Source organism: Ischnura elegans, chromosome 11 (genome assembly GCF_921293095.1).
Source record: "Ischnura elegans chromosome 11, ioIscEleg1.1, whole genome shotgun sequence".
In the NCBI taxonomy this organism is placed as follows: domain Eukaryota; kingdom Metazoa; phylum Arthropoda; class Insecta; order Odonata; family Coenagrionidae; genus Ischnura; species Ischnura elegans.
The window spans coordinates 47,773,985-47,800,852 of NC_060256.1; the positions used below are offsets into that span (position 1 = coordinate 47,773,985).

General features: G+C 38.0%; 1 protein-coding gene across 2 annotated transcripts in view; it reads left to right on the forward strand.

The window, feature by feature from the left end:
* The window catches only part of LOC124167932 (alpha-tocopherol transfer protein-like), a 90,645-nt gene that overhangs the window by 11,219 nt on the left and 52,558 nt on the right, over nt 1-26,868 (forward strand). Inside the window, exon 1 of one of the 2 annotated variants that reach the window (XM_046545996.1) lies at nt 16,875-17,251. The exons of the other annotated variant lie outside the window; for it this stretch is intronic. The gene's annotated coding sequence lies outside the window, so the exon portion shown is untranslated. Of the gene's footprint in view, nt 1-16,874; nt 17,252-26,868 lie in introns of those variants that run through there. 2 annotated transcript variants of the gene reach the window in all.

Below are 26,868 nucleotides of genomic sequence, written 5' to 3' on the forward strand. Positions count from 1 at the left end.
CCGTCATGCGTACCCAGTACGCTTCCTGACCTACTGTATATAATTTTTTTTCTCCGCCAGATATTGTATTTTAGATTAAAAAAAATTGCTCTATCTTTTGAAGAAATGCTTTCCCTCTCCAATAAAATATTCATAACGACTTTAGGCCTTCAGAATTTTTTAAAATGATTCGATGAAATTCCGTTTTAAACCAGCACATTGACGACTTCGGTCGAAAAACTCAACGCCTATATTTATTCAAACGCTTGAAAAATTATTATATAGTAGCGCACTACATTATGCAAGTTTACAAAAATTTTTAATGATAATGATCGTATATTATGAACGATATAAATTATTGAATGATAGTATGCCAATAAGGTGAAGTCTTCTTAATCTCATCCGGCCGCTGGGATGGTATTTAAATAAATGCCCGCCGCGCTTGAGGGGTTAATTACCGATCCTAGAGATATGAAGCTACTGCATTTGAAATGATATCGCTTTCAGAAACTCCGGTAAATATCCGCTTCCGTCACACACCTTTAGAATTTGTTTTGGAGAGCAATTTGCATTTCAGCAAAAATAACGTGTCACAGTTTCATGATGCTATTTCTACAACTATGTGAATTTTGCCAACAATAAATTTAAAAAGGTAGAGCATAACCTGCACTTCACGTGATATAAATTTCGTGGCGATACGTACAAAAAAAAGGCTTTGGAAAATATTTTCATGCTCTGTGAGATGGAAGCGGAGACATTACTGAACGCAAACCATGCTTTCCTTATATCTATTATTTACGCGTGTAGAGACACATTTTCGCCCCCAGGAAAATTTCCCCTCGTAGTATACTTAAATTTGCACCCCCACATAACGCAGTGGTTCACCATTCTTCTTTTAAAAAGCTCCAAAAGCAGGAAAAGTAGCCTCTCAAATACACGTATGTTAATGGCACATGAGCAACGGTCGGTGAAAGCAAGATGGCTAGTTGCGCAAAATTCTTCTGCCGGCCGGCTTCAGCGCCACCGTGAGGAAAACATAGGCACTGCCAATCTATTGTATATATCTGTGATTCAACCATACTTCGTACTCGGTGTGAGGGTCGAAACTACATTGTTAGAAGGTGAAGCGCGGGGTCCCTCCGGTACGAAACATTATCTACGTTCTATTTCGTCCAAGAGTTTTAGTTTAGTTTCGACCCGAAGTAGTTTTGACTCCGATTTCGTTTGGACCCTGAGTTTAGCTCCCTGGGTTTAAATCCATTCCGTTTCTTTTCTAAATTTAGCTCCAGGAAACGAAACTATTGAAGTTTTGTTTGTTCTGACATTCGTTCAGTTTCTATTGCCATCCTTGGCCACAATGCTCCACGTCACTTTACCACCACATCAATAAAATAAAATAAACATGATTGCAAAGTGCAATACATTTTATTGGTTAAAAAATTTAATCAATCAATGCGATTTTCGGCATTGTTTATTTTTGAAGTGTGTGTCGATATATATTTTATATTGTGTGGTGCGATACAATATTTTCTTTAGACTCCGGAAGTCGCAAGAAATTAGCCGGCGGGCCGCTTGCGGCCCGTTTACCGCGGCTTGAAGACCCTTGTCTTAGTCAATCTGAATGACCATAAGTATATTCTTACGGGCTTTACTTTTAGCTCCAGCTCATCCGTTACGACATGCCTCCTACCTACACTTTTCGTTTCGATGCACCTGCTGAGTAGGACGAAAAGAAAATTAACTGAGTAAACGAAGCGGATTACGAAACAGTTCGTTGCACTTCTTGCTCGCCTTTAAAAATCTGCCTTTCGTCAGAACGCTCTTACTTGTCCACTCTCACTTTCTAACGCATTGTTTTTCTCCTATAGTGTAGTCTCTCTTTGGAAAAAAAACTTTCCGTTAGTTAAGTGGAGGACTCATTACGAAGGATTGTCCGAGAGAAATCTCCGGAGTATGATGCCGTATTGCGAATAGATTCCTAGAGAGCACACACCTATGCGATCTCAGTATTTCTCAATCGCAAATCTAGCATATGGGGGAAAACTTCCTTCGGGTATCCCACCGGGTTATAAACTCCATTTCTGCTGAACTCAGACTCGGGGATCATGATCAGGGCCGCTGAATTTTGTTCCGAGTAAGTTGGCCTGGAGTTATTTTTTTTTTTGTTGCTATGTTGCATTGTTACAATTAATTTGGTGAATCAAACTATAATAAATTTTGAAAACGCATTATTTCAATTCTTTTTTCGAAACTATTAGTGTTTTTTTTTTTAAGTAAAATCAATTTCTTTATTTAAGCTTTTTGTAATATTAACTCGGAATATGAACGAGTTCTACATACTGAAGTAACATACGAGAAAAAGCCATTGATTCGATCCCCAATAAAATCGTATAAAATCTTAGGAAAAATTGTCGAAGCACTAAATTTTCTATCTGAAGCCTGTGCATGGCATCAACAGTTAACAGACATGGGACAAATATTGCTCACTTTGCACACCACACATCCAAACAGACTGTGACACTGACAAATTCAAATATAAAGACTTACAGTACTCAAAATCTCACCATGAATGACTTCACTATGTGTTTCCGAAAAACCTGGTGAATTTCTAAAATCACTGCAGTGTGTTTGAAAGAGAATGGCATTAATGTCTCATTTATGCATCCACATGGTCCATCTAAATGTGCCACGTGGGCCAAAGTAGAAGACTTATATGAAGTGCCATTGAAAAACACTCTGTCCAAATTGCGACTCACTCACAGTTTCCAGTCAGTAGCAGTGGGTGTTTGCACACATTGGATGCCATGGAAGTAAAAAAGATTGAATATGCTTTCAGTCAATATATATAATGGGCAATGGTTCCTTAGTAATCATTATTTATGCGATTTTTCATTTTTTACTCCGAGGCCTGACTCTGCAATGTTCAAAGGATGGTAACTTTATAACGGTTCAGTTCTGAGCTGAGATAAATTGATCATTATTCATCATAAGGATCCTACTTTTATATATATATATAACTTTCAGATAAATCGGTGATGGTCACCTGACATGATTTTACACTATCTGCCTGATTTGAGACGAAATGGCCCAGTAAAAACATAAAAATACTCTGAGAACAATAAAATTGGAAAATTATGGCCACTAGAATGGTTTATGTGAATATTGGAACAGCTGATATGTGGAATATTATCATTTTTATCATATTTTTCGTTAATCCCTTTATTTTTTAGTCTAATAGGGTAGTTTCCTTCATCAAAGAAAACGAAATGCATTGATTGCGATTCCTTAACTACCATTAGTGTATTCATTATATACAAATTATTTGGTTTTAGAAATCCCAGTTTAGACGAATGGCAATGGTCAATTTTAACCTCATTTGAAAAAGGCCAGATTGGTGCCCATGCGATTCTACTCCACGTGACGCCACAGGGACCTAGTTTCTATACGAGTAGATAGGAGTTTTACATTGTCTGAGATTACCAATGCATGCATGAGGCACACAGCTCAGGGAAACATCTCTGAATAATCACCTATTAAAATTACCTAAGCTCGGAAAGTTTCCTTCGTTTGCTAGGGTAATAATAATCTTTATTTAAGCCAAGCGCTACCTACTAGCAGGGCACTCTGCTACCTGCTAGCAGCCTGTGTCGTATCTGCGCTCAAAGCCTCGCCCCAAGGTCATCTCACACAGCGACATCTGGAACCAGAAATACGTCACACGGACTTTTCCCAGATTTCCTAATTAGCCGTCGCGTTTTCGCGCGCTTGAAATGTTTCACTTCTCGTTTTATCGTGAAAAATAGATATCGTCATTCAAAAATCTAAGAGCGTGAAATGCGTACTCCAGGAGTAATAAGCTTTCGATTTAGGCAATAAAAAAGTTATAGGAAACCACCATATTGATTCATAATGTGAGGACTCGGCATATGTGCGGCAGCTCAGTGATTCCGAGAGCTTGTAGTACCTTTATCTCCATAAAATATTAGATTTTCAAACGAGCTTTTAATGTAAATTCGATAGCTCTCGACGTCAGAATATAGGTTGGGATTTCCAGGCATTCGTGAAGGAAAAACATCGTTGAAAATAATATCTCGGATTTTCCGTTACACGTTGGTCTTACGCTGAGAATCCCGAAGGCGATATGAGTGGTGAAGGACGAGACGATGAAATGAAGGAAATTTCCTACCTAAGGTTGAAGTATCAATCCGATCCGACGATTAAAAAGTGGGCTATCCCTCATAGTGCCACCGTAATTTGGTGGTGCTGGAAAAACGTACCGACGTTAATTTAAGAATTTTGAGGCAATTTGTGAAAAAGCCAACGAGGAAGTGCTAAGAAGAGTAGGAGAAAAGAGAAGTCTCCTAAAAAAACCTTGAGCAGAAGACCGTACAACTTTCGTTATGAGGTATGACGACCTGATGAAAACAATCGTAGAAGGACAAGTGGAAGGGAAGAAGGGCAAGGGACGGCCCTGAATGATTTACCTAGGACAGGTTATATGGGATGTGAAAGAGAAGAAATACGTAGCTACGAAATGGCTAGCTGATAGGAGATAGGAATGGAGAGCTGCGTCTTAGAATTGTTTACGTATGATAATGGTGAAAAAGCACAATATGAAGTTACTGTATAACATATCGATGTAATTTTTTTATTTTCCTAACAAGGAATTATTTTTAGCCATAATATTATAATATATTGGATGAGGGATACTACAAAATGTTATTACATATTATGATTTTAAACCTGGTCTACATTCGAACCGATATATCGGCTGTGGCACTATTCACCCGTGGGGCGAAAGCCGATAGGTATATCAGGCCGTGGCGCTAAGAGGGTTAAAATTCAATCACAAGTTCCATCGATGAAACAGACAAACAGGCGAAGCAGTTGAAAAAAACGCGTAAAAATAGCACAAAATCGGTTGAATTTAGCGTGGGGTTTAGTCACTTTAATTAAAGTAATAATTTCCGTTAGATTTAGGAACGTGCACCCGCGTTAAAATATTAACAAGCGCTTTGTGAGTTTGAGCAATCGTGTTTTGTTTGAATTAACCGTGAATCCACGAATACTGCAGAAGAGTATCCTCAAGTTGGCCTCAAAATGTGTTGTCACCGACCGCGCATTTAATCCATTATAAACCAATGTTGCTTCTAAGCAACATCAAAGAAGTACAGATTTTCAACTCTATTTAGGAAGGATTTAAAAGATTTTCTTTTGTGCTGTAAATTTTAACGACGAAATATGTAGCTGCGACAATAATTATGATTCAGTCGAAAATTTTCACATTTAAAAAAAAGAAAAGTCTTGAAATATAAATTCTCCCAGTAAGCTCTGGGTTAGAATGGGTTAAATAGGTTTACAAAACTCGCCACTCACGTCGCTGACGGACACATTGATCCGAGTTTCACGGGGAAATAAGGTATAGCTAGGGGTGTAAACCGAAATTTATACACATGATGATTTGAGCTGTCAAATTCATAAATTTTAAAGCTATTCCTCGCAATTACAAATATTACAGCAAAATACTGGGAAAAAATTTGGATCGCATTGCAATCAACACCGCGCCGTGGACATTTTTGAAAACCAATTAAAATGCGACCGAATCGGTAACAGAGATCAGCATTATATGGGATGGAATACGGCCTCCTCTATGTATTCCCGTGGCGTGAATCGTTGAGTAAGACTCCCCGGAAGAAAAAATAAGGTATACGGATATAACATGGAATTGAAAAGTGAATAATTTTTTAAAAATCTCCCTAGCCGGAGAGCTAAGTCCGAACTTTGACCACATGTAGGCGGTCGCTCTTGACTAATTTAAGTATACCGGGACTAGCCACGGTGATAACTTTACGGAGTTACCCGCAATGCACAAATTTTGCGAAAAATCCTCAGAGAAAAAAATCATTCGTCTTGAATCATGTATAAAAAATTATCCCGATGTGGCGCTGTGCGTACGATTTGGACTGCTTGTGGCATCATATGCTCAGCAGTCCATAACGCCTAGCACAGTATAGTCCTCAAATTTTCACAGGGAGGAATGATGCCTCGGTAGCTTAACTTGCTTAAGCCTGACTCACACACACAACATTTTTTTTCGTCGCGAAAACCGATCGCTCTGGTGTTCATTTTTCTGAATCACACGGTCCCTCCCGCCGTCGCTTTTCGCATCATTTTCGATATCACAGCTCGTTGTCATAGGACCTACATCACGAAAATATATAGCGTGTTTGTTTATCTATGTCGTTCCCACAATTGTCAAACTTTGCGCTGCAATCGCTCCATACGGGCATGCGTTCCGATTGGCTGATATGGTGTTTTAGTGACGGTTTTAGCGACGGAAAAAGCGGCCGGACTAGTGATGAAAAATAGCGATGGGAATCCTCATCGCGATCGCGAACGCGAAAAACAATCGCCGGCGACGATCATTTCGCCTAGTGATCGCGATAGTGATCACTTTCGCGACGAAAAAAAATGATCGTGTGATTCAGGCTTTAAGTACTCGATCGGAAATCAGGATATCCGAGTTCGAATCCCATTCAAGGCGAATGATATTTTTTCTCCGAGGATTTTTCGCGTGATAAGTGTATTTCAGTATAGGTGTCGATGCGGAAAATTTACCACTCAACCCTATTTGAATCCAGCGGAGAGGTTTTCGGGATATTCTCCGCGTGTTGCCCATCTTCGTAAATGACCGTTTCGTCGGCATCGCAGCGAGCTTCTTGAGGGCTGTCGTTTCATACACACAGATGACATTAAAAGAAATCGCTGACGGAGCTGGAAGGCTGCTGTATACGAGGTTTGTTCAGAAAATAACGAAAAATAAAATTTCAAAGTTCTGGCGAGTTTGCGGAGTCTGATAGTCAACATTTTTTATATTACGTTGGTTATATCCTACTGAAGTATGATAAAAATTTCAGCTGTATTCATTACTTACTTTGACTGTGGCAGCCGCTTAGGTTAAATGTGTTTTTAAGAGCTCGGCGATTTTCGTTTTTGAAAAGAATTGCATTGAAGAATTTGTATCAAATTTTGTCTAAAAATGAAATAAAGTGTGTTAAATGTAAATAAATGTCAAAGGTGAGTGTCCTATGAGCAGGGGCGCAGCTAGGAATTAAGGCAAGGGGTGGTGGTTTTAGGCGCAAGATGTTTAGAGGTGTGGTTTCAATCATCTTCTACCACCTGAATAACCAAATTAAGTCAGTAAAGACCAAGGGAATATGATAAGTCTCCGCGCTTCTAAATGAATCAATGAGAATGCGCCTGACTTCGACGCATATGTATATAATACGGGGAAAAATAATGAAATTAAAAAAAAATTATATATAATGATGAAAATTGCTACTTGCAACAAAAAAATAAAATAAAAATGAAAATAATTGACAAAATATTTAAAAAAGATAAACATTAAATCATTAAAAATAATAAAAAAAATTATTACCTACTATGTACTGCAAAAATCTGTTTTCGAATGAACGAAAAAACTGACTGTTTTTCTGATTTCTGAAAAATTTGTTAATTTTAAGTTTCTGCTAACACAAGTATAACTTAAAACCCAAAAAATAGACAAATGCGCTCAAAATTAATAAAAATTTCAACTGGCTGGTTGGATTGAACGTGGGTTACCGGGACAGCTGCATCTACCTGGAGAAGCCCTGTACAATACCGTATACGAAAATGGACTCACGCGGTGTATATCCCGTAAACATCTCCGCTGAGTATTCCCCACACCGCTAAAGGCTACACATGGAACTCTATTACAATGCCTTACGTGGGGCAATTTTCTACTATAGTTGTTGTAGAATAGCGATAGAGATAGCGGGTATGGCATCAAATCCACGCTACTTTTCTCTACGAACGCACCGAAGGTCTGAAGCTAATTTTTAGTTGATCTTAATTTTTATCTTTTTAAAGTTTTTTCTTTCTCTTAACCTTTACGTTTAACGTTGATTAGTGAATTGGAGTAAACGTTTTGAAGAACGTAAATGCAAGTTATTTTTAAATAAATTTTAAAATATAGATAAAATTACAGATAAAAATCATAACACTCAAAACAAGCTACGTGAAGATTGAATTAGGAACATGTAAAATCTATGAAGTAACGTAATATATAAAATACCATGTCGCGACTGTAACAGTTGCTACATAACACATCGATCACAGTGTTTAAAGAGCAGCATTTCCCAACGTAATCTTAAAGAATAGAATCACCCCATGCAAGTGCGTATCCAGGATCATAGCTAGAGGGGGTAAGCCGTCGTTGTTCAAGTTGTTACTTGGAAAAGTTTAAGGAAACTAAAATTTAAAGAAAATTATAACAGCATTTTTTTTTTAGTTTTTAAAATTGTTAGCTCGAGTTTTTTTTGGAGTTCAAGGAAATTTGTTCAAAACTTTCTTTTTGAACTACATTTACTTTTGCTTCAAGGGGGGGCAGCTGCCCCCTCCTGCCCCCGCTGGGTACGCCCATGACCCCATGTCCCCTTACAAGCCACAGCATCGACGATAGCCATACTTTTGACTTTTATTGCCGAAATATCAGATTCTGAAAGTAATTATTATTTAATAATGTGATTCATGTTTTCAAATGTAAAAGCAGATTTAATAAAATAGACATCTTCAATTTAAGAATAATTTATTTTTGTTTAATTAATCATATTCGTTAGGTATTTATAAAATGTTATTAGCTTAGTTACCATGGTTAGGTTTTTATGAAATATTATTAGCTTAGTTATCATCAATAAGCAAATCCGATTCATTGCAAAAGAAAGTCAATCAAAATTCTAGTTTCTTCTTTTTAATTAATATACAACTGAATGTTTTAATTATTCTAAAAGAAACATTTTATTAACCTTATATGCATTTATGTATCACATATGTGTACTTTTATTCATCTATAACCCTGATGAAGGTGTATAAAAACTTTGGAAAAAGTTTCCATTTAAAATAAATCCAGACCAATACCCTTAGACGCTAATCAACGGCTATATTTATTGTTAATTTCTCTCTAGACTAGACTTTACCTCCGTAATGCAGAAAGAGTACTAATTCGATAGCATTACGCTGCACGAGCATGTCCTTCCTACCCACGGACATATTAATCCAACTTCTCTGGTGGATTAGTTTTTTTTAACCTTCCTTTGCAGACCTTTATGCATCTGTATGGAGAGTATGGCTCACATTAATATCGTAGAGAAAAACCTGTCCGTAAACTTAAGAAGTTCACCTTAACCTCTGGGCGAGCGCCGAGGTTCGCAGTCGCCATATTTCCCAACTACGAAACTTGACGCAACGCGCTTTCATTTTGTTTCATCTGAGCTGTGTCTCTGTCGCACAATCATGCGCTTTTCTTGCATCTTATGACAAAAAACGAAATATGATTACACCCGCGGAAGCCATTACTACGTCAATGGTTAAATAATCCCCATCCTTTCTGAAAAGTAAAGAAACAAATAAATGATGATCAAGCGTATTCCTTTTTATATCGACAGCTGAAGGCCGGTCTTGGCGCAGGTACTGCCTATATTTGCGGCTAGATCCTTTCAATAACTCTGCCGCGTCACTTACCACGAAGTGCGTCTCTATGCGGACAGTGATAGCGGCTCGTGCAATATCCATGCTAGATAAATGGTTCCATATCTCTTTTCCTGCCTTAATTGCGAATTTTCTGTCGGAAGGGAAGAGTTAGAGCCTCTTTGAGCCAATAGGCAATCAGGTATACTTCTTGTTGTGCTAACTTTGAGGATATTCATGATAAACCTTTTTATGCGAATTTATTCCTCTTTTCTTTGATTATTCTTATGATAGATTTAATTATAAAGTACGTATATTTCCAGAAACTATCAATAAAGGAGAGCCTGAGTTAATGAATAATGAAAGCTTAACCATAAAATGCTGTTGGCAAATGTGGAAATGGCGAACAGATTAGTAATTATAGCAATCCTCAACTAAGAGGAAACTTCAAAGAAATCTCTCAATGTTTTACCCGTGTACTATAATTTAGTACTGCCATTAACTCTTTTATGCTTTATTTTAACGCTTTACGCTAAACTCACAACTTCATTTCAAATTTTACCCCTAGTGTAATAATTTTCACAATTAATTTTTACGATTACCCAAATTTTCGTTATTTCCACGACGGAATGGCAACCTATCACTCTCAGGAAGTGTGTCAACCCCAATCTCTTATGTAATGTAGAATGAGGTATATGTTTAATTTTATTTCTAACTACGAATTAGCCCAAAATCTGGATATTTATTATGTCGTCCCTCCTGTAAGCACCAGGTAAGAAGAATTACGGGTATTAAGAACCGTAGAGGAATTGTTAATACGGCTTATTCTGGTTTTGATCATTTTTCCTGTTCACCAATGGTTTTTTATGCATTAATTAGTGGCCTGCAGAAGGTGAGGCAACCTTCTCTATGGTCATGGGAGGCGGTCAGTAGTGTTCAGGATGATATTTTTCCTGCTTTTATGGAAGTTGTTGTAGAATCCCACAATTTCTCAGCTGTTGCTCTGAAGGTCATGAACTGCATAGGGAGAAGTTGTTTTTATTAAAGATGAATGTCCTGCCTGGGATGTCAATAAAAAAAAATACCGTACACAATTTCCTTCTAAATTCTTTGAAAAGCTAACTTGTCTGAGCGTTTATTCTGAAGATAAAAAATTAGTTCCCACTAATAGTGTTGAAAGCCCGCATTGCCAATATTCTCTTCAAATATGGTAGATATTTAGGTTGCGATTCGCATTTTGATTCAACCCGGATTTTGGTTTGGGTAGGTGAGGGTACAGCTCACCAGTGGTCCAGCCAGGGGTGTTGGGGGATAAATCCCCCCTCAGAACTCAAGAGATTTTTTTTTCTAAAAATATTTTCATGTGACAAATTTTGTAACCAATAGTAAGGGATGACTCACCAACAAAACATATCCAGCTATTCAGACATCCGTGAAACTCACCATTTTGAACCATGTTCTGGGGGAGGGTTCCTGCACCTCTCGTCTACCTTGGCGGGTTGTCTATACCCCCCAGACCTGCCAGTATTAGTTGCGCCTAAAACCACCACCCCTTGCCTTAATTCCTAGCTGCGCCCCTGCTCATAGCACACTCACCATTGACCTTTATTTACATTTAACACACTTTATTTCATCTTTAGACAAAATTTGATACACATTCTTCGATCCAATTCTTTTCAAAAACGAAAATCGCCGAGCTCTTAAAAACACATTTAACCTAAGCGGCTGCCACAGTCAAAGTAAGTAATGAATACAGCTGAAATTTTTATCATACTTCAGTAGTATATAACCGACGTAATATAAAAAATGTTGACTATCAGACTCCGCAAACTCGCGAGAAATTTGAAACTTTAGTTTCCGTTATTTTCTGAACAAACCTCGTATATAGCAGCATTCCAGATCTGCCCACGATTTGTTTTAATGTCATCTATGTGTATGAAACGACAGCCCTTCAAGGTTCTCTTTATTTTTTAAATAGAAACTAGTGACACGTAGCCATGTCCAGCAGATGTAGAGGCTGGGGCATCTTAAAAGTATTGTTTTTGGCCAAAACTTCACGAACAAGCGATGAAGTGTGAGACGAATATCGCCGAGCTCATTAAAACACGTCTAACTTTGGCGGCTGCCACAGGCAAAGTTAACAATGAATACAAGTGAAACATGGGCGTACCCAGCGAGGGGAAGGGGGGGGGGCCTTAGAAGCAAAAATCTTAAATCTTAAAATCTTAATCTAATCTTAATCTTATCTTTTTTTATTTCATAGCCCTGAGGATGATTAAAAAAATCGAAACGTTGGCTATAACTTGTTTTACATTGACCTAAACTCTAATAAATATTATAAAATGTATTAAAGAAGGTCAATAATAGAAGAGAAAAAAATAAAAATCTTCAAAGTCTTTGAGCAAAATCAGTACAGAATTGAAACGAAAATATTCAACAAATTTTCTTTAAACCCACGAAAAATGATATGTATTAGTATAAGATATGTAACTGAAATAAAAGTATTTTTTCAAGGAAATAATCTCATAAACTAATACGGCGCTGTTATAATTTACTTAAAAGTTTGGTTTCATTCACCTTTTCATTCTAAAATGTCACGATATGGCTTGCCCACTCCCCAATACCATGGTTTGCCTCCCCCCACCTAGTTATGATCCTGGGCACGCCCTTGAACTGAAAATATAATTATCATACTTTAGCGGCATGTTGCTAAGATAATGAAAAAATGACAATCGGACTCTCCCACTCGCGAGAAAAAATACCCATTATTTCCTGAACACACCGCCTACATAAAATACATCAAAGTTAGCGAGCTTGTAGTCATACGTTACAAGATAATGTCAGGTAAATTGAAAATACATAGTTGTCATGAACCTTGTATTTACAGTTACACGCTGGAGGATACTGCCTCATATCTGACCTAAGCGTCATTAGCTTTCAGAATTATTAATTTTAGATGGTTGAACTCTTATCATTGTATATAATTTCCGCCTACCTTTTCCCTTGCTTTTTCCAACATTCTACGGCCTTCGGCAGCTGCCAACACGCGGTACTAGGAGTTGAGCAACCCGACGGTCTTATTGCGAAGGTAGAATTAAACCTTGGATTATCTCTTAGACTGAGTTTTTGTTTTTAGCAAAGTGCAATTCATCAAAATGGCTGTTATCAGGTGAATTGATGATACCGCCTTGTACTTTCGCACTGTCACTTGTCCTCGTGGACGTATTCATCCAGTGGAGTAGCCAGGAATTTCGTTCCATGATGCCGTAATTTTTTGTGCCTAAGTTTTCGTTTTGAAAAATAATTTTAAATCTTCTCAATGGTTGACTTTACCTATAAATATTTTGGCTGAATTTCTTAAATAGCTCCTATTTCATGTATTACATGATTTACCGCTAAGAAATAGGAAAATAAAAATAAAATAACAATGAGTTGTTATTTTACTGTTTAGTGCATTTTATGCAGGCTTTGAAAATGGTATGTTTTTATAATCTTTTTTATTTTTATTATCCTTCTTATTTTTGTTTATTTTTTGTTCTCTCCGAAGTCTCTCTCGAAGAAGGCGATGACCCATGAAAAATCTTTACAACCATCAATTTTATGGAAGTATTTTTCATTTGCGATTATTCCAATGACGTCATCCCGGGAAGATATCTAAGGAATGTGAGCAAAAGATTCGTTCCAAATAGCAGAGAAAAACAGAGACACTGTGCCTCTATTTTTTTCAGCAAACCATTAGTTTCGGATGAAAAGAAGTAGTTATGTTGTGGGTAGGACTTTGTCAGCAGCGATCTTAATATTCCAAGAACTTATAAAAGAGTTGCGATTTTCTAGAAGGTCGAGTCTATTTTGATGAGGCTGAGGTAATGGAAAACGTGATTTTCAGTGTTGAATATAATCCTTGCGTGAAAATGGTGTCAGTTCGGAGCAGCTAGTTTTATATAATACGCCCAGATGGCTGGGAGTGTTTATTAGACTTGACCTGGTTTTTAACTGGCGACCCTCTGGTCTATAACTCGGTAGTCTACCGCAACCTCATCCCTTTTTGCTTTACCATTTCAATACTTACGTAAGTAGGATGATATTTACAATGATATTCAACATTAATGTTTATGAAGCTCTGCACCAACCCAATTTCCGTCTGGCAGTGTCTCATAGATCCCTCTTTTTCCGCCTACCTTCTATTTTCAATTCAATCTCCAATACTTCTTCCTCTCTTGACATCTTTGCCTCCCGCTCCAATTTTAATAACCAAGTGAAAAGTCTATCTTTTTGACTCCGACCTTTTGTATGTATTGTATAGGTACGTTGAAAATGGTCGTTATTAATGATATTATTATTATTTTTTTTACATATTTTTAAATTATATTCACATAATTTATTTTGTTTATAAACCCAATATAAAGGCCTTAGTGCTGTTTTTGGTGTGATATAAATAAATAAATTGTTAAATTAAGGGTAGGCTTTAAGTTTTATAAAATATGTGATATTCTAAGTTCTTCAGAATACTTCTACACTTTGAGGAGAGAACGCGTGTGAAATTCATGTAATGCCATTATCCAGTGCCGCTTGAAAATTTTCTATTTATTGTTAGTATCCATATTATTTCACCTGGAAAATTGCTGTATAGATTTTTACGAAAAAAGGAATCGCAAAAATTTGTAGAACATGATATGCATGTAAACATAATTTAACCCTTAAATTTTGCAATTGCAAGTAACAATCATTTAGTACTTTAGGAAAAATTGATTTAACACCGTGTTATTTTTTAATATTTCAGTAATTCAGTGGATATCTGAGATCTGATCAGATATATGTGATCGATGCGTCTGAAATTTAACGCTTAAATGTTGCAGTGTCCAGTAGAAATCGTTTAAAACTTTGGGTAGGACGCATTTCAGCGACTTTGTTTATAATATTTAAGCGATTTAGTGGATTTTACAACACCTAGTGTTCGTTGGTACGAGAGTTTCTGTGGTGATGGTTTGATGAGTTAAGAGCTGATATAGGACAGGTTATGAAGGATATTATAGAGATGAAATAATAATAGTAATACTACTACTACTTATAATAATAAGCGTCTTTATTGGGCGAGATTGGGACTAGAAAGTCCCATCTTCCATCTAACCCCTCGTCAAACATTAAATATATGCAGTTAAATAAATTGTCAAGATGCTCGTGAAATTACATGCAGAGAAATAACATAAAAATAAATATAAGTTCCATTTTCAATAAAAAAATAAAATTATAAGTTAACAAAGTTACCATTGACCAAGTGTAAAAAGATGTTAGTGAACGTGGGAAAAACCTAAGGATATTGACTGTCATCCTTATTGGAAAAAAACCCACTGCAGGGAAACGCCCACACAAGAAGGGGGGCATGAAAACCCTGCGGAAACCTTCTGAGAGAGCTAATGTAAGCCTGAGTATCTATAATTACAATAAATTACATGGAAAATGTCACCCAGTACCTGTAAAGAAAAAGAAAATTAGATGAAGCCGGAGGAGATAAGTGATGAATCTTTCCTACTGTTCCCATGATGTTACATGTCTCGCTGTTGTTCTCGAAGAAGTTTTACGTCTAGTGCCTTTTTGAAGGAGGCGAGTGATGATGATTTACGTAGCGGTCGGTCAATGTTGTTCCATTCGCGGCATGCAGTCACAAAACGTCACTATGAAAAGGCTAGCGGATAGGAGGGAGGAATGGTGATGATCTCCATGGTGAGCTTTAGTCAGATCTAACACAACAATCGAAATGGATGATTTTGACCCCTTTCTGGTATATCTTTGTTTCTGCCTAAATCTTTCCCGGAAAATGTGAAATTTAATCAATTACGGCATACTATTTTCTGCCGGCAATCATTGTATTAGAAAATTTGGCTCCAATTTGCATTTAAACTCTCTCAACCTGAAAGTTAAATCGCAATAGTGAGGATAGAGTTCGCCGCGGACTAAGTCACAGGTGTGCGAATTTCACACATTCAGGGCACTGGTGTCAATTTCTTAGACTGATATGAATAAAATGAAAAAAATTATTCAACTATTCTGTGGTTTATTAATAATAACAATGTGTTTTTACGCTTAGCGTTATCATCAGGACAAATTGAAGCAACAAGTATACGGCCTGAAGATGACGCTTAACGCCGAAACGCGTTGTTATTATTAATAAACCTTTGGATAGTACAATAAGTTTTACCATTTTATTCAGTATGCTGCTCAACCATATCTCGCCAAAAACAGTTGAACCTATACAGGTGTACCCCTTTTACTGAGGATAATGATAGGAATCGGGTTGGTGTGGTGGCTAGAATGTTTGCTTCCCACCCCGTGGAATCGGGTTCGCATCCCGGCGGTGGCAGAGACTGCCCGATCCCTGCTTGGATGTTGTGTCGAGGGCATTTCAAGCGCAACACTCCGTCCGTCGGATGGGACGTTAAGCCGTGGTCCTTTTGGCGCCTTTTGTTAAGAGCAAGCTAACGCCGACGCCGGGTTTCTCTCCATCCATCCTTCCATACCCTCCCCTCATGGCGCAAATGACATCAGTTGTCGATCGCCTCCTCCAAATACAATACTAGATGATCATAGGCGGATTTTAGGGCGGGAAGGGGGTCACGTGCCCCCCACCCCATAGACGCTTAAAAATTAGACAAGATTTTAAAGACGGTCATAATTACGTTCATTTTATTTAGTGTATTCCGGAGCCTCAATCATTTAATAATAATTAATAAAGTAAATATTAATAACTTTCATATTTTATTTTATTTTCAAACCACCGAATACAGCTCATATTGGCCATTTTATATCGGGGTATTCAACAAATTTAACAATTAAACGTACACGAACAACCATGCCCTGGACTAGGGAAATCTACACAGGCGGGACTCGAACCCGCGACCTCAAAATAAAGAGAATATTTTCTACTGTAATTGTGGTATTTTGTTTTTAATCTTAAATTTGAGAAGACCTGTCACACCCCTCTGCCCCCCCCCCCCAGAAAAAATCCTGAATCCGCCCCTGATGATGATTATGGTACGGTTAGTTTTATCGATATCGGAGTCCAACGGCCCCGATTCCTCATCAAACTAGCCCTTGCGGCGAGAGGGAGGAATACAGGTGTGCATTTAAAGAGCAGAGCCGGCATCAGCTGCTCGCTGGCATGTCCACAACGCATAGTGCAGTGCTTGGGAGGCGGCGCAAGAAAGCGGTTGGTTTGGGTGATGGGCGTCTGGGAGAAAAAGGGGGGGGGCAGTGAGTAAGTGGAATCGTTTGATGAGATAGGGGAGGAGGAAATCTTGCCGGTCGACCTTATGCGTCACGTGAGTAGTGGCTGGAGGGGAGTGCGGAGGGGAAGTGTAGCCTGTTGAGCAGCGGATACCCCAACGTGCAAGAGAATCCAGTTCAGTACGTCAAGGAAACTTCTACCGCGAGTACAGTTCCTCGAATCTTTGAGACGCACGGCGCTGATCGCACGTGGAAGGAGCTAGTACTTTCTAAAGTGCTTTTATGTGCTTGGTCGTATAATTTTCCCTGTAGTTTGACGCTCCGGCAACAAGAGGATACATCGTCCTATTTTATTGACCCAGAGAAGGAATTAAGTCGCCCCATTTGACTGCTGTGCCTGTGTGGTTATTTTACATTTGACTGAAGCGGCCATTTTGCTTGTGTTTGGAAGAAGTGCCCTTTGGAGATTCAAACGGGGGAACGCGTAAGGGATAGCGTAGCCGCCGTGCGGGAAGGATTTTTCGTTTCCAGGAGGCAAATAAAGGTATTTCCATCGATACTTAATAGCCCCATATCCTTATTTGTATTCCCTCATTGAAGCAAAATTTCCAAAGGAGACGATATAATTGAAATATTTGACTGCCCTATATTACTTGCGATGCCAACCAAATAATGAAGGCGTCAAGGTTAGCTGCCGATACTGTCACGGCATTTTGCATATTTCTTTTATCTTTTTTATGGGTGACGCAATTAACTAATAGCTCAGCAACTACCGATATCCTTGCTTTAATTTGGCCGACCTGCCTGTGAACCATAAAAATATTGTTGATGGTCGCAGGTTACATAAAAAAATCTTATTCGTCGAATAGTATTCATAGAGATTTATTGAAAGGTTTACATTGGTTATGATGCAGCAGGTGAACTTCAGACCATATATGTCTCCTTAAATCCCTCAATGTTCATAGAAGCTAATTACATTCATACGTTGCACGATCGCTAACATGTAGTGGTATTAAGATCTCGCCATGTATAGCGTTATTATGCAAAATCCTCGAAACTACTTTAATCGATGTAGTCATCATGGCTCTTACATGGTTTTATTATGCGTAGATATTAATATTAAGTTATTGCAATTATTCCCTCATTGCAACCTTGCATTTAGTTAGTCATCCAATGCGCTCACAGTGGCTATAATGCCATCGGGAGTTATCTGGATTTATTCTTAAGCTGTTAGAATCCTCTAAATCTAGGATTTATAATAACCAATGTTATTTTTCTGGATTGAGGGAAAGTTGATATTTAAATTGTGAGTACTTTCAATTTTCTATGGGGAATTTTTTTCCAAGCTATACAATTAACTCAACATACCCAACTGTCTTTTTAACCTGAATTGACTCGACTTTTATCGTGGTCATACATTTCATGTTACGACAGTAAGAGATTAAGGAATTTAGCTACTGAAAAAAAAGAATTTAGCCAACGTCTGACCACAAGATCTTTTATTTTGATGCGTTTGATGTATCGCTGAGGTTGCGTATTAAGATTTAACTTAAGCGCACAACTTGTTTCTGTTGTAAATACTGCATGAAAGAAGTGACTTTGTCCGCAGTCACGCGCACGGGTGCAAAGTTAAATACGCCAAAGGACCAAAGTTCTGCATGAAAAAATACTGTCAAATATTTTTTCAATGCAAACTTCATCCTTTGGAGTATTTGTTTATGCTGTGTTGCCATGGTTTTGTTTAGGTTTGTGGTGTGGATTGTTGAAAAGAAGTACGAGGCTATTGTTTTGGAAAATAATTCTATTGTACCCGTTAAAATAAATAAATTTTCTTGAAAGAAGTTTCTCTAGATCAATGTTGCATTACAAATTATTGTATTTTTTGTTATATTCTTCTTTAGATCAGCGTTTTAATGAAATAAATTTGTATTAAAACCGTCAGTTCCGTGATGTGAGATGAAACGCTTTCGAGTCACTATTGGAGTGAAAAATCCACCCCGTGGTAAACAGAACACTGCGATTTCAGCGAATTCCGTTTGATAGGTGATGATAGTGTGGTGTAGCAGCGTGTTGACGGGCGGAAGTATAAGCTTTTTTTATTTTTATTCCATGTGTTCATATTGCGCTTACCCATGCGTGGAATCCATTCTCTTTTTTTCTCGTTTCTCTCTCGACTGTGTGTTGCACGCTGGAGAAAAATATGCCGCGTTGCTTTGACCCAATTATTTTGATTGTGTATAAATCCTGTTATATTTTCTTTACTAACTAATTTCATGGATCTCGTACCTACCAAGTGAATTAAAATCCCATGACTTTCAAAGGCAAGCACTCATTTAATGTTGTAATGTGTGATAATAGTTCTGGAATTCGTAATACATTGATACATCAACCTTTTAAAGTTCACAGATCATTATTATCTAATTGTTTAAAATTGAAATTTATTCCTTGTATAATACACAGAGCTTGAGAAGTACAAAATGTTTTACATAAAACAAGGAACATTAGGTCCCCCTTAGGATAATTCCTGTTTGGAGATAACCGACTCTTAAAAAGACGCTCTTTTAAGATATTAGCTACATAACACACTGCAGTTTTGCTGAATCACAAAATCAACACAAAAACATAATTTTCTTGATTTAAAATGACCAATCTATTACATTTTAAGGAAACATCTCTCTTTGTTTAGCAAGGTTTATAGTTAATAGTCATAGTAACGGCGAGCTGAGAGATCCCGGTGGCCAATGCCATGCATCATTCTTGAGGAAGTGCATATTACAACCATTTCTTCCAATCCAATGAAATAGGTTTATCTTCCGTTAGGTTAATAGTCATTCCTAGTATCCTTCTTGGTCTGTCCCTTGTATTATTCCCAAGGTCTTCTTCCTTATGGGCCCTTTACCTTTTACTCCATTTTTATCACGCATATTCCAAGACCTCGACCGGTTTTTTCCCCAGCCATGAACCTTAGTTTATTTGGAGGACTTAGGAGAAATAGAAATAAGGGAAGAGAAGAAGAGAACTATAGAAATAAGTGTGTAACGTAAAATAAATTTTAATTTCTTGTTGCACAGTCGCGTAAAAAATGTTACTGTCGCTGACGTAAACGTACAGATATAGCTTCTGCTAGTTTTTATCCCTAGCAAAGGCTGAAGTACCTACTATCGTATTAGAGCACTGCTCAGTACTCAATGTTCATGTTTCGAAAGAATAATTCAAACCCTGCTATATAAACAATTTTTTGTGTAAAAACCCGAGGTTATAGATTCTATTTTCTATCATACCGGGAACTCTTTCATGGGTAAATGGAAAGGAAAGATTAGTTATACTGAAAAAATACCTTTATCATTTAGCCATATCTTCAAAGGTTTAAAATAAAAAAACGCGAAAGTTTCGCCCTTTTTTATTGAGTTGGTGACGTCATTAGGGTTTTGGCTCATGTACCCATTCAGGGATAACCTTCCAGCGAGGGAGGAAATATCTTGTAAGAGTATAATCTACTATAAGCCGCTTGAGGCCGATGCACAAAAGCTAAGAATACCTAAGGCGCAATTACACGGTAGACAGTACTTCATGACGTCATTAAATTAGTTACGGAAGAGAGAAGGCCGTTGATTTTTCGTCGGAAATAGCTCGAAAATTAGTTGTCGGTTCGAAAAACTGAGAAATGCTAATTACTTCATTTTCCAAACTCCATCACTGTCGACAATAAATGAAAATTGGACCTGAGAGACGGTGAAATGGTAGACATAAGTTGGTGACGTCATTAAATTACCTACAGTATAATTGAGACCGTCGGTTATCTATCGCGAATAGCTCGAAAATGGGATTCGGATCGAACAATTCGAAAAACGCGGGAATCTTCATTTTCCACGCTTCATTACAATCGACAATAAAATAAAATCGGTGAATCCGTGAATTCCCAAGCTCTCGCATTTGGAAACAGTGATTTCCTGGCCACTTGGAGGCCGAACTCATTTGTGCTTTATTTTTATTTTTAAATTCGAAAGTCGTGGGATTTCTTTTTCTCGAGGCTGTGTAACACAGCGTTTTGGTGTGGGTTCTTCATTGCTCCATCCTTCTAAGATAATTTTCGGCCTTCGAGCCGAATGGCCTGCTTCGGAAACAAAGGACGCCCCTCCCCTACCAATTATTACGCGTCGGAGTCCGAACCCAAGAATTTCGAGGTGCCGTTTTATGAAAGAAAATGAATATCCGATCCGTGAAATTTTCGCGATGAAAGTCTTTGCATGCCAAGTCAGATTATCTGAGAGCTCCGCCAGCTATGCTCTATGACGTCATCTTCCATTGTTGCCCTCGTTCACGACATTAAGCATGTATAATGAGATGACTTTGTACTTTCCACTTTCCACACAGCTTTATAAGTAATGGATTTTAAAGCCTCGTATTATTTTCGCCCTTTATTTAGATTTATAATGATTTACCAATTATAATTGCAAATCAATGGGGTATCGAGCATCAACAGTACGATTTCGCAAACTCAACCATTTTGAAGTTACTTTTTGCAAACAATCATTACCGTACATATTCGTCCAACTTGAATTACTTTATGTCCTAAAAAATCCAGAGTATTAAATAAAATGCCGGAAAGGCTGGATACCTTAAAAAAAAACTGTTGTCATGGTAACTGAAGAGTGCATCCGAAAATGTTTTGTGCTGCCTAAGTAATCGTTAGTGGTTGCCTAAGTAGTTGTAGTACTAGTAATAATACTAGGAAAAGTACTAGTAGAAGTAGTGTTAATGAGAAGTTGTCTAGGTAACTAAGCAGTTGCCACTCCATGTTTATGGAAAAAAGATGCTTAAAATGGTCTCCCATACCTCCATCGGGTGGTATTGGTGATTCCTCCTGAATCACGCTGTGTATTATCTAAATATGGAGTGTAAATTAATCGCTCTCACACCATCGCCGAAATTTTTGGAAACTGATTGAAATGCATTCGAATGGACCATTAAAGATTAAACTTTAACGTGAGGGCTGTGTGCCTCCTCTATGTAATCCCATTGGAAGATGCATTATTTGTGGCGAGACATCGCGTCGGCTAAGCAGTCGGCCAAGTGGGGTCGCCATGGGCAACGGGAGAAAGTGAAACATTCCTTTTCTCATGCCTCTTGTTCCTTTTTTTCCCACCATCTTCTCTCTCTCTCCCATGTGTCTTAGTTGTACCGTTAGTATTTCAAGTTTCCCCATTCCACAGTCATGATGTTAGAACACTTTTAAGAGCTCTCGCTTAAGGGAAAAGAGTCTTAACCCACGTGTACGTGAGTTTCACGCGAGCGTCTGACAAGGATGATGTATCCAGGTGGATGCTTTTCCCTTCGTCGCCAAGTGACGTTGCGTCTACAGCCGAGAAATTTTGCTGATCTTTCGTTGCATATGTTTCGAGTATAGCTTACCAGTGGCGCAGCGTGGGGGTGGTTTTGGGGGATAAACCCCCCCTCAATCTCAAGAGAAATTTTTAAGTTAAATCCATTTTACTTAACTGCATTAATCTTACTAAAAGAATGGTGTAAATATTAATAAAACATCCCTCCGAAAGCCGTTAAACTCACCATTTTGAACCATTTATCTCGGATTTTTTTCTGGGGAGGGACTTTGCACCTCCCGCTTACCCTGGCGAGTATGCAATACCCCCAGGCCCCCAAGTATTAGTGCGCCTGGAACCTTACCTTACCTCCTAGCTGCGCCCCTGTAGCTTACGGTTTATTAATAATAATCAAAATAATGGTGATAATGAAGTTTATTATTTCTCCATACAACATATTACATTTCTATCACAAATGTAAAGTAATTTCAGGTAGCATTGAAGGAGAAACTGTTTCAGGGTACCATCAAATAATAATACACTATGCTTTTATTAGAGATACACGTAGATCGTGTAGTGATACCATGACAATCCCTTAACAATGTAATTGCGTAAGAATAAAACACGATATTGGGAAACTTTGTGGTACTCCATCACAAACTTTATAAGGCGAGGAAACTTTTACTAAGCCACATAAATAAAAACTAGAACACGACCCGGGTTTCAGCGTCTTAGCGTCATCATCAGTTAACCTTTAAAGCTACTTACTAACGGTTTATTTATTACTCATATGCATCAATTATTTACAGCAATATTTGCTCTTCACTTTTTTGGTGGGAAGCCAAGAATATGCATTTTCCGAAAAATTTTCTCAGACTTAGAAATAGAACATGACTGGGGTAAACATTGTATGTTTTTCGTCCTTCATACAAAAAACATCTTTAATGCAACGTTAACTTGTTTTGGTAAGGCTATTCTCGTTCTACCACTCAAATTAGGCTTATTTTGCATCCATACTTTTATTTTTACTCGCTTTTCTCTTCGGATGGGCTTGACATTTTGCGCATCATGATTATTGTTATCTAAGATTGATGATAAACAGTGTATTTCAATCAATGAAGCCACTTTAGATACAGAAATTAACTCAGTGATTCAACCGGAAGTTTGGTACGGGTAGGTGAGGTTAGAACTCACCCCAGGCCAAGTCACATGCGTGTGAATATTACACAATCAGGGTATAGCGGCCAGGTCTTTTCTCTGGGACACCTCGCAGTTGAAGAAATTTTTGAGAGGTTTCCGAATGCCTCATCTGGGATTTGAACCTGCGATTCTTCTATCAGCAGCCAAGTGCTTTACCTACAAGGGTACCTCGCTGCCCGTGACAGCAATTTATTATTATAGTATTCTATCGATTACGTTAGGTTTCCATGGTGTAAATAAGAAGCACTCTGCCAGCTTGCTTTACCTTCATGTACTTCCCTTTTCAATTTGCATTAAGCCCTTCTCCCTTTCATTCTATCTAAAAGTCCTATTCCTTCCTGTTCTTCGTTTACCCAACTTTCCACCCTCTAACACTGTTTTCAACAACCCCTCCCCGCACAATACTCGCTCCATCCATAAATTCTGTCTCCTCTGAGTATCATTAAATTTCTGTCTCCTCACCCACCATGTCCAGCACTTCTTCGGTCCTCTTTATCTTTGTACAATTAACCTTCTCCATTCTTCTCCAAGCCCATTCATCTCGAACGCCTCAAGTCTTTTCTCGTCCTTCTTTGTAAGTGTCAATTGAAATTCTCGTGCCCACGAAAAATGTCCTGAATAGGTTAGCTTCCTTCATCAAAGAAAACGAAAGGCATTGATTGCGATTCGTTACCCAACATTACTCTATTCATAATATACAAATTATTTGGTTTTAGAAATCCCAGTTTAGACGAATGGCAACGGTCAATTTTAACCTCATTTGAAAAAGGCCAGATTGGCGCCCATGCGATTCCACTCCACGTGAAGTCACAGGGACCTAGTTTCTATACGAGTAGATAGGAGTTTTACATTGTCTGAGATTACTAATGCATGCATGAGGCACAGAGCTCTGAGAAATATCTCTCAATAATCACCTATTAAAACTGGCTGAGGTCGGAAAGTTTCCTTCGTTTGATAGGGGAATAATAATCCTTATTTAAGCCAAGCGCTACCTGCTTGCAGGGTACTCTGCTACCTGCTAACAGCCTGCATCGTAGCGGCACTCGTACCAAGGTGACCTCACACGGCGGTAGCGGGAACCAGAATGACGTCACACGGAGTTTTCCCATCATTCATACTTACCCGTCGCGTTTTCGCCGCTTGAAATTTTTCACTTTTCATTCAATAGTGAAAAATAGATATCGTCATTAAAAAATCTAAGAGCGTGAAACGCGTACTCCAGGAGTAATAATCTTTCGATTTAGGCAATAAAAAATAATAGGAAACCACCCTATTGAAATTCTCCGGCCCACGAAAAATGCCCTGAATTGAATACCCGTTATCTCGTAGCGCGATGACGACCCATGTTGCTCTCTCAAATGACTTCATCCCGCTTGATATAGGTGAGATGATGTTTGGTTGCGTCTCAGACTAATCATGGAAAATTACGAACGCGTTTCACCTCGTGTGTTTTTCCTACGAGTACCTTTTGCGTCAGGTCTCATGGGATTTATTCGCATCCGAAACATCCAGCTTCGCGTAAATCGAAGTTTTCTGGCCCTGAAGGCGAATGAGTGAGTTATTAGGCGTGCGATTCGAGTCGGAGGTATTTCCCGTTCACTTCCTGCGGGGTAAACCCACTTGCACCGGCGCGTGCGCGAGAGATTAAGTCACGTCTGAGCAGGTGCACGGTCGATTTGCATTAAAAGGGAAGGAATTACTTCCCATCGACGTGCAGTGGGTGACTATGCCACGATCCATTAATCAACACTAAGATGTTTAAAGACGTGATATTTCTTCCGCACGTATTTAAAGCCACATATTTTTTCTATTTTCTTTACCTCTATATCAAATTTAAATTTTGGAATTTTAAGTATTTAAATTGAAATTCAATTTTTGCCGACGTTTCAGTTTATTTATAAACCACAATTAGGGCTTGAAAATAAAATAAGTATACTATTTTAATGCATGAACCTAATAAATGGTTAAAACAATGTTATTTTACGAATTATAATCAAAAAGGAACAAATCGGTTGCAAATTAACGAAAAAGAATTGACTTGAATTTTGACATACCTTTTTTCATTGTTTATTAATGGTAACTAAGCTGATACGATTCACGGTTAACCATCAATTTTGATTAATAATAAATGTTGCTTGAATTGTATGTGTCAGATCTTTTACCTCAACCCTCTTATTGTTAGTGTCACGGGCCTACATATCGGCCCGGGGCACTAAACCTAAACTAAATAGCAAATAGCATGGTGGCCCATGGTGAAGAAAGTGGAATTCCTTACATTTTCAAAGATGAAAATCAGGTAACTAATAGATATTGCTTGGGAAAGGGAGACACGAAGGGTTGCAGTATACCAATCTTAGCTCTTCTTTACTATGTATGAATGGGGCCATTGTAAAATGCACGATAAAATTGTCTGTGCTTACTGTATTAAAATGAAAATTTTACATCTCTTTAAATATATACATATAATATTTATAGAATTTGAAGACCTTCCCGAACCTTGTCTTGAACTTATAATGTCATGATGAACCTTCGTGATCGAAAGAGATAGTTTGATGCGAATGACGCAGAATATGGTTTACCTGAAAGAAAAAATGTCTGAAAGGAAAAATGTCTCAACAAATTGCGATTTCATATTTTAAAAATGTTCTTTGTATGCGTAATCCTTGGCATATATTATTTTTTAAATCTCTTCTCTGTCAATATTTTGCTTTAACGGTGAAACGAATGCGGGTAGACCCTTATGGCCGGTTTTATAGTGTCTCGTTAGCTTAAACGGAACAATACTAAGCCTTAATCTCAACTACAGAGTATTCGAAATCTGCAGTAAGGCAAAGTAGCCCATTAACCCATTTCCGCCCAGATAACTTTGTGCTTGCGATTGCGAAGAAATTTTGGTACGTATCTACGCGTACGCGTTCGCCTTTAGTAATTCAGTGAAAAACTTTGGAGATACATCAACTTTTTTCTTCAGTATGACCCGTAGCCTTATATATTACAGGGAGGTATCGAGAACAGAAACTAAACTTGATCAATTTCTAGTAATAAACTTGATAGGAAGGATTAATCTTCTGGGCAAGCATATTATTGGATGAAGCAAAACTAAAATTATCTATAAAATGCCATTTCATGTTTATTTTTAACGATACTTGCATGTAATTCACAGACTACAGGCCTCCATATTGAATTTCCATTTCACACCCGTCTCTTTCCATTAGTGGGCTTATTTCAACCGGCTTAAAAATAAGCTAATTAGGGGAATCAAGCTTCAACGACATGTTTCTGACAATTCGACAGCAATAAGAAGTGCGGGTTTTTGGAAGCAATCATGTACTAAAGGCCGGTATCGTAATGTCAAGCTAAAATTTTTCATTGCATGTTAAACTCACAAGGGAAGTTTCTTGAGCGTCACCACCAGATCTCGTTCAAATTTTGCTAGGGGATAGGAAATGAATACCCATGAGGTGTAGTTTTTGTTTCATTTCCCAAAGCTCAATACTTTTCGAGATATTAGCGACGGAAAACGCATTACCCGGTATTTAATACCAGGAATACGCTTAAATTTATGCAACCTACTGAAAAACAATATGCTTGAGTGCTCTTTCTCCTAGCAACGGATTATTTGAGGCTAAATTAATTATGT